The following is a 16,798-nucleotide window of genomic DNA, read 5'->3' on the forward strand; positions in this document are numbered from 1 at the left end:
CAGATTGCACTGGGAGTATTCTGGAGAGTACCTGGGACATTCTAGTTCGGATCTAGCTCTTAAGATGGATCCGGACATATAGTTGAAGGGGAGAGCCATGGAAAATTCGATTTATCTTGAATATAAAGTATTCGTTACTTTCAGAATGTTGTGATTCCTATTACTTCTGTTTTTTTTTAACATAACTACTCTCTACATTGATTGTTTTTATAAATTCTCTGTTTTTTTATATGCTTGTTAGTGATATAAGTTGTTTGGATAAACTGAATTTACAGTTATGTACCAAATGACGTTTCAAAAACAATAATCGAAACTATTTATTAATTTTGCGTTTTATTTCCTGGTACTTTTCTAGCGAGTCATTAAATGGATGTAATTCTGTTTGTTGTAGTAATGAGTGGCAGCTGTTATGATATTTTCAGGGATAGGATATCAAAATAAAAAGCAGCTCTAGCATCAAATTAATATCAATTTGAAAAAACAACATCTCGAGAGGAAGTCACAGCATTTTATCACTTTTTTCAATTCTTTTAATACTGGTAGGTTTTTATCTGGCGATTTATATTATTTCGAGTTGTCTATTTTAATTGAAATTGTCATATATATATATATAAGTTATCTTTCATCAATTCTGGACATTAGGTATACTTCAATTACTAATTAATTGGATCCCACGAAAAAGGAAGACCAAGATTATCATGGATGTATGAAATAAGAAAATTAATGAGTGTACGATATCTGAACGAGAAGGAAATAGTGGCAATATTTCGAAAATTAATTCTGCCGTTCCTCAAGGGAGAAAGCAACTACTTTCCTGGCTAATGTCTCGACGAATATTGAATTACAGCTCCTCTAAAGAGCGTGCTGTCAACGTCAAAATAGAGAATTTCTAGTATTCACATTAGAAATCATTTCGAAGTTCAATATTTAAAAAATGAATTCTGTCGTTCCTCAAGGGAGAAAGCAACTACTTTCCTGGCTGATGCCTCGACGAATATTGAATTACAGCTCCTCTAAAGAGCGTGCTGTCAGCGTCAAAATAGAGAATTTCTAGTATTCACATTAGAAATCATTTCGAAATTTAATATTTAAAAAATGAATTATGCCGTTCCTCAAGGGAGAAAACAACTACTTTCCTGGCTAATGTCTCGACGAATATTGAATTACAACTCCTCTAAGGAGCGTGCCGTCAAGCGTCAAAATATAGGATTTATATTATTCACCTTAGAAATCATTTCGAAATTCAATATTTAAAAAATGAATTATGCCGTTCCTCAAGGGAGAAAACAACTACTTTCCTGGCTAATGTCTCGACGAATATTGAATTACAACTCCTCTAAGGAGCGTGCCGTCAAGCGTCAAAATACAGGATTTATATTATTCACCTTAGAAATCATTTCGAAATTCAATATTTAAAAAATGAATTATGCCGTTCCTCAAGGGAGAAAACAACTACTTTCCTGGCTAATGTCTCGACGAATATTGAATTACAACTCCTCTAAGGAGCGTGCCGTCAAGCGTCAAAATACAGGATTTATATTATTCACCTTAGAAATCATTTCGAAATTCAATATTTAAAAAATGAATTATGCCGTTCCTCAAGGGAGAAAACAACTACTTTCCTGGCTAATGTCTCGACGAATATTGAATTACAACTCCTCTAAGGAGCGTGCCGTCAAGCGTCAAAATACAGGATTTATATTATTCACCTTAGAAATTATTTCGAAGTTCAATATTTAAAAAATGAATTATGCCGTTCCTCAAGGGAGAAAGCAACTACTTTCCTGGCTAATGTCTCGACGAATATTGAATTACAGCTCCTCTAAAGAGCGTGCTGTCAGCGTCAAAATAGAGAATTTCTAGTATTCACCTTAGCAATCATTTCGAAGTTCAATATTTAAAAAATGAATTATGCCGTTCCTCAAGGGAGAAAACAACTACTTTCCCGGCTAATGTCTCGACGAATATTGAATTACAGCTCCTCTAAAGAGCGTGCTGTCAGCGTCAAAATAGAGAATTTCTAGTATTCACTTTAGAAATCATTTCGAAATTCAATATTTAAAAAATGAATTATGCCGTTCCTCAAGGGAGAAAGCAACTACTTTCCTGGCTAATGTCTCGACGAATATTGAATTACAGCTCCTCTAAGGAGCGTGCCGTCAAGCGTCAAAATACAGGATTTATATTATTCATCTTAGAAATCATTTCGAAATTCAATATTTAAAAAATGAATTATGCCGTTCCTCAAGGGAGAAAGCAACTACTTTCCTGGCTAATGTCTCGACGAATATTGAATTACAGCTCCGATCGATATATATCGCGCTCTTCAGAGGAGTTGTAATTCAATATTCGTCCAAGCATTAGCCAGGAAAGTAGTTGTTTCCTCCTAACTAACTCAAACGGCTTCTGGTTTCCTATTCTTTGGACTAGAAATAAAAAACACCCGGTAATCAATTTTTTCACGATGATTAGTAAAATAACGGTTTTATCATAAATCATAACCATTTAAAAAAATTGTTTTCAACTGATTATCAAATTCTATCGAAGGATGCCAGCATAGCTCAAAGCACCTAGTATCAGAAACAATATTCATTTGAAAATTATAAGGGTACACAGTCTAACGATGGGGTTGAACGGAAATATCCTGAACAAAAACCCATAATAGGGGTAGCAGATGGAATAGAGGGACAAATGGAACAAGTGAATATAGCTTCACGCGACATTAACCTGTTGTTAGAAGACAGTGTCTAGAAAACTCGCCGCCCCGCGATTAATTTCGATGTCCAACCTAATTTGCAGAAACTAAACAACGATCGCTCGTCCGGTCGTGTTTTTATCACCGAAATGAAGAAGACAACAATTTAACGCAACAAATTGAGCATGTCGAGTTGATTCAGACGAAACGGTTTCTTTGAAGTATATAAAATTAATAAATTCGAAATTTATTTTGATTAATTTTTGTATAGAGGGTGAATAACCAGTTATTTCAAATCACACTAACGCAAATTCCACAAAAATATGAAGCTTCAGAGTCCCCCAAGACGACAACTTCACAAAACGGTGGTCGAATCTTATTTTTTTTAATTAATTTCTTAAAATAAAATTACTTACTTATGTGGAATAAATACAGGGTGGCGCAATATAACGTGCATTTATTAAGTATAGGTGTTGTTTAAATCTGACCCAAGTCACCGATCAGTGTTACCAACCTAACTTCTCAAAATTCCCTATGTAGAGCGCGAAATTCGAATTAAAATATAAAAATGTTTAAAAAATGATGTTTATTTTTTAAAAACAACATCATTTAAATGACGGCACTTCTCTAAACGCGAACGCAGATTTGTGAAAGCTCTTGTCAATAAATCTGGAGTAATTGCAGCCATTTTCAGGCGTCCCTAGAATTATTCATGTAGACTTTATGTTTGAGTAGTCTACACAAAAAAAATTCGATAAGCGACAAGTCAGGGCTACGTGGGGGCCGAGGGATATCACTTCTTTTGGAAAGCGGTCGGTGTTTCGTCCTCATGAATCTTCAAAGAAGAAAGGGCCAATAATTCCTTTCCTGTTACTTTCGGACTATGCTTTTCGATTCTATAACGACAATTTTGTCGGTTTACGAACCCATTTCAATGAAAATGAGCCTCATCTGAAAAAAGGATGTTGTACAAATACCAACTTTGCTCCAAAGTCGGTATCTTTTAATTCCTGTGTTAACTGGAGCTTATAATGATGCAGTTTGAGACCTAACTTCAAAATTCGTTGTCGCGACAAGTTTAAAGCCATGCGGATTTTCTTGTACTGACTCCTTCACCATATTAATATTGTCTGTGGTCTTAGACGTTCTTGGACGACCTTTTGCTGGTGGTTTAAACATGGAACTGGTCTCTTCAAAACGTTTAACCCATATTTTAATTAAATTTTCACTAGGAGCTTCATTAATGTGTCTTAATCGATATCTATCTATCTATCCAACTACGCAGGGCTGCGCCACCCTGTATACTGAATTTTTAAGTTTTATTAGTTTGAACTTGGAAGTTTTTAACTGTCTTTTTGGATTCTACTTTGTCCTTTTGAACGATCATATTTAATTTTGAAAAATATAGCTAAAGGGCAAATTACATAAGCGCGCAGTCCCAGACTTACAAAAACCAGATGCAACCGTCAACAAATCTGTATATATAAAAAACTAGTTCGAAATAGTACATTGAACTAAATAGCAATAAACAAAATACAGTTAAAAACACCGAGAGAGAGAAAATATAAAATATTGTCCTGAAGGGGGCACATTAGGTCCTTATACAATGGCAATCGACACCCAAGGATCAGTATCAGTTCTGCTTTGAAGTAAAATTTTAACAGATGAAACAATATTATTTTCGAGAAAGAATTAGCTTGATTTTAACCCAAGGGGGTTAAATACCATCTGCTGAAGATGTCTTTTAAAACGGTTCTGGCAAGATTTCGTATTTCAGGTAGTGATACAAGTAGAAGAAGACAACAAGTATTACCATTCATGCAGACGATGAATTCTTGGTTTTATGATCAGACTTTTACCACAAAATAGGCTTTTGCTTCTGAGCTCTTGATCGAATTACAGTCCTCAATAATAGTCCAGTGGATAATCGTATATTTTACCGATGGACCATGAATGTGTTTGGTAGGATACCTCATCGATGCATTTTCAATTCAAGCTGTAAGAAATTATGTAAATAGAAAATTTACGAATAGATGGAAAGGTCTATGTAATCGGCCATTCAGATTCCCTGATATTTTCAAGCGACTTACAACTTCTTCTTGTTTATTAACAGTAACGTGGCCCTTTAAGTGCTTGCTATCCATCCACTTAATAATTATCAAGCATCATAAAGTTTGTAACATTAAATCATAGACATTATATAAATTGCAGAGCGACAAGACAATATATATTGATGATTTCATTAGATTTCATTTGATTGAACTCGTAACATTACACTAATGAGATAAAGTTTGTTTTGTCAATTAGTAATAAGAAATGCTACAGATTTATTTCATTGAGTCAAAAATAGCCGTGACTCATTTGATGAATATTTAATTTTGTTCTGTTGAATATTTATTGATAAATGAGATGACTTAAACTGTTATTTAATCATTTGAATCGATTCGAAACAGTAGTACTAAAAATAATGAACAAAATGGATTTTTGTCGACGTACACTAACGTAGATTTCGTTCAACTTATAATTAAATTAATGATGATTATGCTGGACTTATCAATGAAATGACAACAAGATTATAATGTGGAATATTGACATGGAATCCGAAAATAAATGGGTTTTTGTTGGTAATTAAAGTACATTTGTTAATTAAAATCATGAAAAAAATCCATTCGGAAATTACAGTACAATCTTGATGCTTTACAGATTACTTCGAACGCATTTAACTCCAATCAAATTTTCAAAAACTAATCATACTAAGCGGTTTCATGTTGGGAACGTGGCAATGAAACACCAAACTGGACTAACTTTAATATATTTTCCGAGTTTACGAATACTGGAACTGAAATAAAATTTCTATTTACAACAATTAATTAAGATTTTCGGTAATTTTGAATTGTAAAATTCATAGGTTTCAAAATTCAATATTCAAATTCATCCAATTTTTAATTGGTTAGATTATGAATGACGTTGAATTTTTATAGGTTAGGATAGGTTGTAGTGAATGATGTTCAATACTGATTGGTTAATTTATGGATAATATTTCAATAGACTAGGTTATGAATTGAAATTCAAATTGGGCGTGGAAACTTTACGAATGTCTGATGCAAAAGGAAGTTATAAGAAGGAGCGGGGTGTGGGGAGAGGTGTTCCTAACCTAACCTAACCTAATCTTACGTTACCAGAAACTTCTTTTGAAAAGGAATTCAGAAATGTACTACCGATAGTGCTGCTTTCTCTATTTCTAAGTTAGGTTAGGTTAGGTTAGGTTATGTTATGTTATGTTAGGTTAGGATATGTTAGGTTATGTTATGTTATGTTAGGTTAGGTTAGGAATACCCCCAGTCCCTAATCTAAATAAAACAAAGACATGTATGGTTTTAACAAACTTTATTTATTGGTTAGGTTTGGTTAGATACCACCTACATCCATATTGAAAATATGAGTCGGTTTATCAAAGAAATTTAATTCTCCTAGGACAGATTGGAGTAATTCGGGGCACTAAATTTATTCTGCATTAAATATCATAGATTTCCTTTACTTTAAAATAAAGCCTGTACTTTCAGCTTTACTTATGCAGAGCTCCAGATTTCTTTCTAAGGAAAAATCGTAACAAGACTTTTCCGATATGTAGAGCGTTTGTAAATCTGTAGGCCATCGATGATCCAAATGACGAGATGCAAATCCATGGCTTTGCAATTTTAGTACATGGTCCACTAGCTTCTTTTCATTGTTAAATTAGTGCCCAGCTCGCATTTCTCAACAGCCTGGATGGCTGTCAATAAGTTTTCTTCTGTCCAGTTACCTCTTGAGGTAACTTGAAAGCTTGACCATGAAGTTGTAGTAGATGGGGTGCAGTTGGAGGTTTGGATATATCGCCTGCACCTAGATCTAAACTGATCAAATTGCAAATAGCATGCTTAGTGATTATTGATTTTACAAATTAGAAACTATTGTAGTGCCTACTTTGGAAAAATATGAACATTTAGGTATTTTCAAACACGAAAACCACAATCTGTGCCCGAAATGTAACCAATCGACTTTGTTGGGATCGTCTGCGACACCGCATATACCGCTGAAATAATGTCATAACTCAAATAATTAGAAAATCTCTTTTATTATACGATTGGTGGTAGAAAATTTGGAAATCTTATCTCAAATTATGTCGCATAAATATTTTCTATTACAGTAACTTTGTTAGTTTTTGACTTATCATCCGATAACTTTCCCTGCAAACGCTTGTTACTCGATAGTTTGTTTTTTAGACTTATGACATTATTTGGAGGATCATAAATCTAAATTCTATTTATTTATTATATAAATTTTTATCTGCATCAACATTAGATTTTCTTAATGACACTTCATCGAAACAACCCTTATCTTTGTCCGTTTTCTAACGAACTTCTCTTTTAAAGTTCAGTAATTTTCCCTTCATTAAGTAAGCAGTCCACGCTGGCGTAGTGAAATGCTGAGTTTTCCGATTTTATGGCTATTTTGCAGCGTCGAGAACAAAGGAAATCTCAAGTGATTTACCAGCGATTGTTCTAGATTCAATAACCGGAAATATACGTTAGACCAATCCTGTCCTTTGATTCGGACTTGATTGTTTTCATAATGTAGCTACGTTTTTGTTTTTTTTTTTACCCAAGAAGACCTTTTCGTAAAATATGAACGTAGAGGGATTTTAAACTTAAACGTAGTGGAAAAGAGTGGAAAATCTAACAATTCCAAGTCAAATGAATTTTATTTTTATCAGTTATTATTATTAACAATTTCTTTTTCAACTGTTTTTGATTTGAATTCATTTGTATCCACAAATTTGATGTGGGTACCAGAACTTTTTCCCGGTTTTAATAATCTTTTGACTGACTTATCTCTGAAAATCAGCTCAAAAACAGGGTTTAAAACATCGACAGGGGTTGTAGTTTTCGAGAAGGCAACATATTTGTGCACATAAGTTAAAAATTGACATGTTGAGGTATCGAATTTAGAATTTTACTATTTGATTGATGAACCATGATGAACCATTGAGCAATTGGAGGTTTTGAGTTCATGACGAAGATCTTTTGGCTGACAATAATTGTAGAAGTGAAGCAATAACGATTGCAGATAAACATACAAAAAACAAAAATAATGGAAACATTAAGTAAACCAGAAGAAATAACTGGCAATAACAAAAAATCCCATTAGAGGTTAGTCAATAGCAGAATAATACACCAGGTATCAAGATCCAATTACCTTGGAGTGAATATATCTAGTGAAAGAAACCTGACAGAGAAGGCACGAACGCAATCGATGAAAGCATCAAAATCAGCAGTTGTCTGAAAGATAAAGTGTGGATAAACAAAGCGATGAGCCCACAAAGCAAGACCAGAAACTCACATATGCCTCAGAAACTAGAGCCGAGATATCAACAACAAAAAGAATAATGAGAACCACAGAGATGAAAATACTGCGAACCACCAAGGGAGTCACCCTCAGGGACCGATGACATAAGAGAAGAATTGGGCGTACAGGATGTGGTGAGATGGGTCAAAAAGATTCACGTAGAAAGAATGCCAGAAGACAGATGGGCTAAGATTCAGAGACCGAACACACACAGACCTGTAGGCAGACCACCAAAGAAATGGTACGAGAGCTGGAGTTCAGCTTCTCAGGAAGATCCAGGAAGAGGGCCAAACGTACAGGATTGACCAGGACTTGGTCCTATTGAAAGAGGAAGAAGAAGGAATAACTGTACAAATACAACAACTCGTTAGATCATATGAAAGAATTGACGAAGAGGTCTTATTTAGAGAATATTTTTCAACATAAAACAGATAACAAAAGGAGGATAGAAAATGTGATGGGAAACCAAAAAAAAAACCCAGAAGAAAATGGAATGGAAAACTAGCAGATAAGTTGGTGAAAAGAGGACTGGATTGGAGACGGGCCAAACAAAAGATAAAAATAAATGGAGATTAAATATCTCTGCACCTAGAGTAGAAGGGGTTGCGCTCATATCCATACGGAGGCACTTGAATTGTACCACCTGCAGAGGGTGGAAATTGTGTTTTGTTTCTATGTAATAAACTGGGACCGCTCAAGTTAAAATAAGTCTTTACTTTGTTTGCGAATTAGAGGGTGAAGTTTGACCATTGAAATTTTAGATTTTATATTTGTTTGTTATTCAGCAGGGATGTAGATATCTGTAGCTATCCACATAGCATGGCTGTTTATTAGCTTTGATACTGGAAACGTTGTTGGAAATCTTGAGCATTTCGAGATAGTGTACGAGTTGCACTAAAGCTTCTTTTGCAATTAAAATATTGCTTATACCAGTCGTTTCTGCAGCTATATTAGTTATATTTTTTATGGAAAATCTATGTGAATCATTTCACAATTCCACGCTGCATTTACGGGGTGATATTTGATTAAAGCTAACGTGGATGATAAAGTTAGTAAAGCATACAATTGACAAAAACGAGTCACATGATTTCAAGGCGAATAAATTTCAATTTGGTGTGTTCTTAATTAAAAGCCCGACCATGTTTCATCTAGGGCCAGTGAACATCATCGGGCTAGTCAGCGAATTGTTCTTTCGGTCAAAGGGTGAGCTGCACATTTTCTAATTAGGATCGGGTGGAGCTGCTCAGTGTTGTATGAGTTCGAGCAATGTCGTAACGAAAAAATATTATAAAAGGAAAGAAATATTTACAATAGGGCAGTGTATACTTTATCTAATCTTATTTGAGGAACTATATATGGGGATGATATACCAGAACCGGTTTAAAAGTTTACTAGTTTCGTATTAACTGTCAACAACTTTTTTTGTCATACGAAATGTACTATGGCCACCAAAAAGGAAAAAAATTGACACATCGGGTTTCTATGTAACATCAAAACATATATTTTTATTAAAAAGTACAATAATCACTAATACTGATTAAACCTTTGTTATTTTCTACTTTATAATTGCCATTTAGGAAATATTTTCTATACAAATCATTCAGTTTTCCTTCAAAGTTTGTATCCTCCCCGTAATTGTGGACCAATTCGATTTTTTCCTCGCTGAGTTTGGGAAATTTTTCTTTCAGATATAAGAATACACTTTCACAAAATTTTTCATCAGTTTTATATGTAACGGTGATTGAAATATGTCATCAGGATTCACTGAAGGACCATTCGCAAATGAAACAGCAATATTTTGTGTAACTAAGCTGTAGCCCAAGCAAAAGACTTCAATGACTTCAAAATCTCCACAAATTTTCGAATTATGTTCATTGTATTTAATTTGATTCAAAGGCTTTGGCACAGGCAGTTCGTCACTATGTAGGATTGGTCTGTTGGCCGATAACAAGTTTGGGTACTGAAACAGTATGCTTGGACTTGATTGTGAGGTCTTTTGTTTGAATCAAACAAAAATAACAATCACTCAGATATATGTGGAGCCCAGGATTTATCCTGGTGGCCCACAGGGAAACAAAAATAGCACTTTTCAACAATAGTTGATTCTCCAGACACATTACAAAAACTGTTCGGATTATTAGGTTTTTTAAATCATTCCAGAAGTATTGATAATCTTTCTAAATTTCTCTATATTATTGAGCATTATTTCTGGATGTTTCAGATGATTTTTTACTACCATTGAGACTTCTAGACTAATCTAGAACATTATAGATGACTCTTAAACGTTTTACAACACTTTAAATCGTTACAGAAATGTTTAGAATCCTTCTAAATTTCTCTGTATCATTGAGCATTATTTATGGATATTTTAGATGATTGATTACTACTATTGCGACCTCTAGACTAATCTAGTACATTATAGATGGCTCTAAAACGTTTTGCAACACTTTAAATCATTCCAGAAGTGTTTAGAACCTTTCTAAATTTCTTTGTATCATTGAGCATGATTTCTGGATGTTTTAGATGATTTTTTATTAATCTTTCTAAATTTCTCTGTATCATTGAGCATTATTTATGGATATTTTAGATGATTGTTTACTACTATTGAGACTTCTAGACTAATCTAGAACATTATAGATGGCTCTAAAACGTTTTGCAACACTTTAAATCATTCAAGGAGTGTTTAGAACCTTTCTAAATTTCTGTGTATCATTGAGCATGATTTCTGGATGTTTTAGATGATTTTTTACTACTATTGAGACTTCTAGACTAATCTAGAACATTATAGATGGCTCTAAAACGTTTTGCAACACTTTAAATCATTCCAGGAGTGTTTAGAACCTTTCTAAATTTCTTTGTATCATTGAGCATTATTTCTGGATGTTTTAGATGATTTTTTATTACTTTTGAGACTTCTAGACTAATCTAGTACATTATAGATGATTCTTAAACGTTTTACAACACTTTAAATCATTCCAGAAGTATTTAGAATCTTTCTAAATTTCTCTGTATCATTGAGCATTATTTATGGATATTTTAGATGATTGTTTACTACTATTGAGACTTCTAGACTAATCTAGTACATTATAGATGGCTCTAAAACGTTTTGCAACACTTTAAATCATTCCAGGAGTGTTTAGAACCTTTCTAAATTTCTTTGTATCATTGAGCATTATTTCTGGATGTTTTAGATGATTTTTTATTACTTTTGAGACTTCTAGACTAATCTAGTACATTATAGATGATTCTTAAACGTTTTACAACATTTTAAATCATTCCAGAAGTATTTAGAATCTTTCTAAATTTCTCTGTATCATTGAGCATTATTTCTGGATGTTTTAGATGGTTTTTTAGTACTTTTGAGACTTCTAGACTAATCTAGTACATTATAGATGGCTCTAAAACATTTTGCAACACTTTAAATCATTCCAGAAGTGTTTAGAATCTTTCTAAATTTGTCTGTATCATTGAGCATTATTTCTGGATATTTTAGATGATTTTTTACTACTATTGAGACTTCTAGACTAATCTAGTACATTATATATGGCTCTAAAACGTTTTACAACACTTTAAATCATTCCAGAAGTATTTAGAATCTTTCTAAATTTCTCTGTATCATTGAGCATTATTTATGGATATTTTAGATGATTGTTTACTACTATTGAGACTTCTAGACTAATCTAGAACATTATAGATGGCTCTAAAACGTTTTGCAACACTTTAAATCATTCCAGAAGTATTTAGAACCTTTCTAAATTTCTCTGTATCATTGAGCATTATTTATGGATATTTTAGATGATTGTTTACTACTATTGAGACTTCTAGACTAATCTAGAACATTATAGATGGCTCTAAAACGTTTTGCAACACTTTAAATCATTCCAGAAGTATTTAGAATCTTTCTAAATTTCTCTGTATCATTGAGCATTATTTATGGATATTTTAGATGATTGTTTACTACTATTGAGACTTCTAGACTAATCTAGAACATTATAGATGGCTCTAAAACGTTTTGCAACACTTTAAATCATTCCAGAAGTGTCTAGAATCTTTCTACATTTCTCTGTATAATTAAGCATTATTTCTGGATGTTTTAGATGATTTCTTACTACTATTGAGACCTCCAGACTAATCTAGAACATTATAGATGATTCTTAAACGTTTTACAACACTTTAAATCATTCCAGAAGTGTTTAGAACCTTTCTAAATTTCTCTGTATCATTGAGCATTATTTCTGAATGTTTTAGATGATTTGTTAATATTTTTGAGACTTCATTCCAGAAGTATTTAGAACCTTTCGCGACATATTTACAATGTAACAAACGTAACTTAGTTAAAAGCAATTGTTATTAAGGTCAGAAAATCTGTCACTTATATTGATTGAAAATTTCTGATGTCTATTGACGCCAATTGAAGTCGAAATCACATCAATTCCAATATATTTGGGTGTATTGGCGTTTACTTTTGTCAGATATATAAGATTTACATCCATTGAAGCCGATTGAGGTCGATTGTCACTTTATAATGTTGATCCGTCTACAATGACTAAAGGAAAAGTTTCGATCCCCCTTTCTTTAGAAAGAGAAGTTTGAAGGGTCTTCCTAGATAGAAAATTTTACTTTACTTCTACTTTTACTTGTTTCCCCTCTACGTATTTATATTATTAACTTTTTGGCCTCGACTTTGTGCAACTTATAGTGATCAGATTTAATTTAAATTTTGTCCACTTATCAAAGACTTATCTTAAACTGTAATTTATTATTTAATTATATCACAAGTCGTTTGTACCGTAGATTTATAAAGTTCATTTTGTTTTTCTATACCGTTGTCTCCCTCGACTTCAATCTTAACTACGCCATTGACAAATAGTAACCGAGGACATAAAATAAAGGAGCTTTAATGACCGTTCTCCAAATATAGCAGTTAAACGAGCTTGAAGAAGGATAAGATTTAAAGCTAGAAACGTTGCAATAAAAATGAACGGCAATTACAGGCTTTATCTTAAAACTAAGGCCCATCGCTTTAGTCTCGTATTCATATATGTGTTGAAAGGCATGAAGGAATGTACAATAATTAAACTTCGAGGAAAGGAACTCGGGTGTTAATACACCAGTAGCTCTTTATCAAGATAGGTTTGTGTGACGCGAAAATGTCGAAGATTAAATAGATCGCCATGTGGTATGAAAATTTACTTGAGTAAACAGAATTCAATTCCAAGTTTCAATCTAACCAAACATCTTAAGCGAAATCTTCAATATGAAGCGAATGATGACTGTTGAACAACATTGTGTCAATGTGGCAAAAAACCTTTCCATTAAATCCATCGAGAAGTCCATCTTACAATTCTGATTGAACGACCAGTGACTATCATTTCTTTCGAGGAATGAAGGCCTTGAAGAAGCTGTTAGTAAGTACTTCAGCGAACTTACTCGCAGGTGGTGAAGGAAAGGTAGTTTCTGGTTGTACCGAACGTTTCATGGTGACCAGGGCAATTGCCATAAGGGAGAGATGGCCCATTGAAATAATTGTGGTGTTACAGTTACAGTTGGTAGGCTTGGCGTCGCGTAACGAAGGCAAATTATTTTGTCCTAACCTCAAAATTATTCGTGTTGCGACTCCTGGAAGAAAAACAAAGATGGATGAGTAGTGGTAGACGGCATACAATTTTATACCGATGATACAGAATTATTTTGATTTGTTTAAGATGTCTAATGAATATAATTGGATGTCGATACGGTCTGAAGGATCCCCAAAAGCCGCAATAAGTGTTGTAAAAAATCATGAATTTTCCGTGCGTGTCGCAACTATCCAGTACATAATTCTAAAGAAGATTGAGGAAAAATAACGACAGAAAGGGGCTTATGAGACCATCTAGTTTATTCGGAAAAGAATCATCTTAGACCAAACTATGTGAATATCTCGGAAAATCGATATACCCAGTCAAAACTTGTATCGTGGCATCCTAAAACTAAACTAGGGTTTCGTTTTCTATGGGTTTTACGGTAATGTTATTTCTTATCAATATTGTAGAGCATTCGATTCTTTACAGCTTGTATACCTTGAACTATTTTCGAGATAGGGGGCCATCTATTGGTCTTGATGAAAAGCTTGGAATATTAAGGTTATAATTTATTACTAAACGTATAATTATCATTTTTAATGCATCCAAAAGTTCTTGATTTTAGGTCTTTTCTGTTTCAAAATTAGTTTTTTTTTATAGTTTTTAAAAGAAAGATAAATTTTGACGTTTCGACTTTTCTTTAAGTCTTTATCTTTTAAAATCAAGAACATTTAGATGCATTAATATATCAGAAGGTCTAAGAAATAAGAAATTGAAGAAAATTATCATTTTTCATTAGCATTTCTTCTGGTTATTTATCTATTTTCAATAAAGTGTCAATTTATTTATTAACACTTACCTGGCAATGTAATTAAGAAATCGTTGAGTAAAATACTACTTAAATTTTATTTTTGACTTTCCACATAAAAAGAAATTTTTAAATCACATTTTTCTTAATTGTGTCAATTAGAACTAGTTCTAATTTAAATTTTTTTCTTCTTCGTCATCGTCGTCATCGTCCGTCTGCTGCAGAATTTTAAATTCCTCTTCATTACCGCCTTCAACGACGTTAGTCTCCAAGTTTTTGGTGATTCCTAAGTCAAAGGTACTATTATCATTAATATTGGTCTAAAATGGTACAGCATTGAAACAAGCTCGTCCATTACACACTGGTCACAAGCTAGATAGCACTGGAACCCCGTTTTCTTGCATCCACGTCATAATCCACAACCAATTTGTAGTTACAGAATTTTATATCGAGTAATTTATCTTTTGCAGGTGGTAAAATAGTCATGGTAGGTTCCAGGAATTAGTTACGCATTGTCCAGCTCCATTCCTGGGGTTCTAATTCATTCCCTAAACAACTTTGAGCTGCTCTACTCGTTGGTGGGATATTTTATAACTGTACAGGTTTATTATTTATATTATATGATAGGAATCCGATTCCCAAGTGTAATTGTTGAAGTTGTGGAAGAATTTAAGAGTTTACGGGCTCTAAATAAGATATTTCTCTAACCGCGCGCTCGACGCCCTGTATCTCGAAAACAGTTCGAGGTATAAAAAAATATTGAATACAAAAGTTGTAGAGAATTTTATGCTCTACAATATTGATTATAAATACAAATACCGTAAAATCCATAGGAAACGAGATATTTACGAAAAATATAAAAAAAAATCGATTTTAGTAACATTTGACCCCTGATTTTATAACTTGCAACCATATAATTACATGTGAATTTTGAGGATAGTTTTAGAATGTCAAGATACAAGTTTTCACGTGGTAATATACTGAGTATGTCGATTTTCCGAGGTCAATTCCCTATAATAACTAGAATAACCGAATTCTTTGGCTAAGGATCATTTGGACTGCCCATTGTTAATTTTTTCTTTTATTTTGGACCTATCTACGACGGAATCCAAAAATAGTAAACAGTAAAAAAGAAACATCCAAGAGAATGCACGCGTACTCTTGGAGAAGTCGTCGTTGGATTTCAATCCTTCTCGAATTAAAACTGAATTATCGTCACTAAATATTGAGGCAAATAGCCAACAGTTCTGGATACTGGCGTAAACGTAACCTTTTCTCGAGCTTAAATTTATTAATTAAATGCATAAAAAGTTGCAATGAAGATAGCAAAAGCCTAAAAGAATCTACTTTTGTGTTTATTAACATGGACTAGCCTGATCTGCAAGTCAGGTCTGCAGTTGAGTAGTCGTCGTGGTACTCAAAGCGGTCTCCACAATTACTTCAACTCATAAAAGGAGAAACGACAACCGCCATAATTAAAATGTTAAAGGTGATTGTTGTCGCCATTATGAAGGACAGAAACGAAAAACTCGAATATGCCAAAACTGCTTTGTTTCAAGAAAACCAACAGGAAAAGTTGATATACTTCTAGATGACTATTTTACTTACAATAATTCCGTGGAAATATTGGAATATGCTAATCAGCACGAAATTATTTTGATACAGGTGCCAAGTCTTATTATCTACAACCTTTAGATGGTTCGTAAATAGCGTAGATTTTGTCTTAACCACGATATTCTTTAAGAACGTTTATCTAGTGCTTTCAGGTAGTTCTAATGAACTAAGAAGACATCCAGGTTATAGCTCCCAAATGTCAAGAACATTTCCGCTATGTTTAATGCTTCACCCTTTTTTAGAAAGTTAAACTTTTCGTTGGGACACCATGTATGTATATAATGCGTGAATGTTGGCAATACTGTAGAATCGTTTCCCTAGAAAAAGGTGTGAATAATAGTCAATATATATATATATATATATATATATATATATATATATATATATATATATATATATATATATATATATTTGTGTTCCACTAAAATAAAATATCTATGACTCTATTACAGTATTTCTTTAATTAATTTTAGTGTTGATTAAATCGTATGAATGTAATTATCAAAGTCCGGTATTTCTCATGCAACTCTCCAGAGGTGGAACTATGAAATGCACTCCCTTGTTGGCAGAAGAGACTTTTAAATTAACACTGTCATTAATTCGAAAAATAGATTGCTTTGTTTTGCTTCCGTGACGGATAAAACACATGAAAAATGTATGAACTTTGGAAAATTAAGAAGATAGACAACTATATCTCTATGTATGTAAACGCATCATTTTGACAGCAGACTGGTA

This window comes from Diorhabda sublineata, chromosome 3 (genome assembly GCF_026230105.1).
Source record: "Diorhabda sublineata isolate icDioSubl1.1 chromosome 3, icDioSubl1.1, whole genome shotgun sequence".
NCBI classification, from domain to species: domain Eukaryota; kingdom Metazoa; phylum Arthropoda; class Insecta; order Coleoptera; family Chrysomelidae; genus Diorhabda; species Diorhabda sublineata.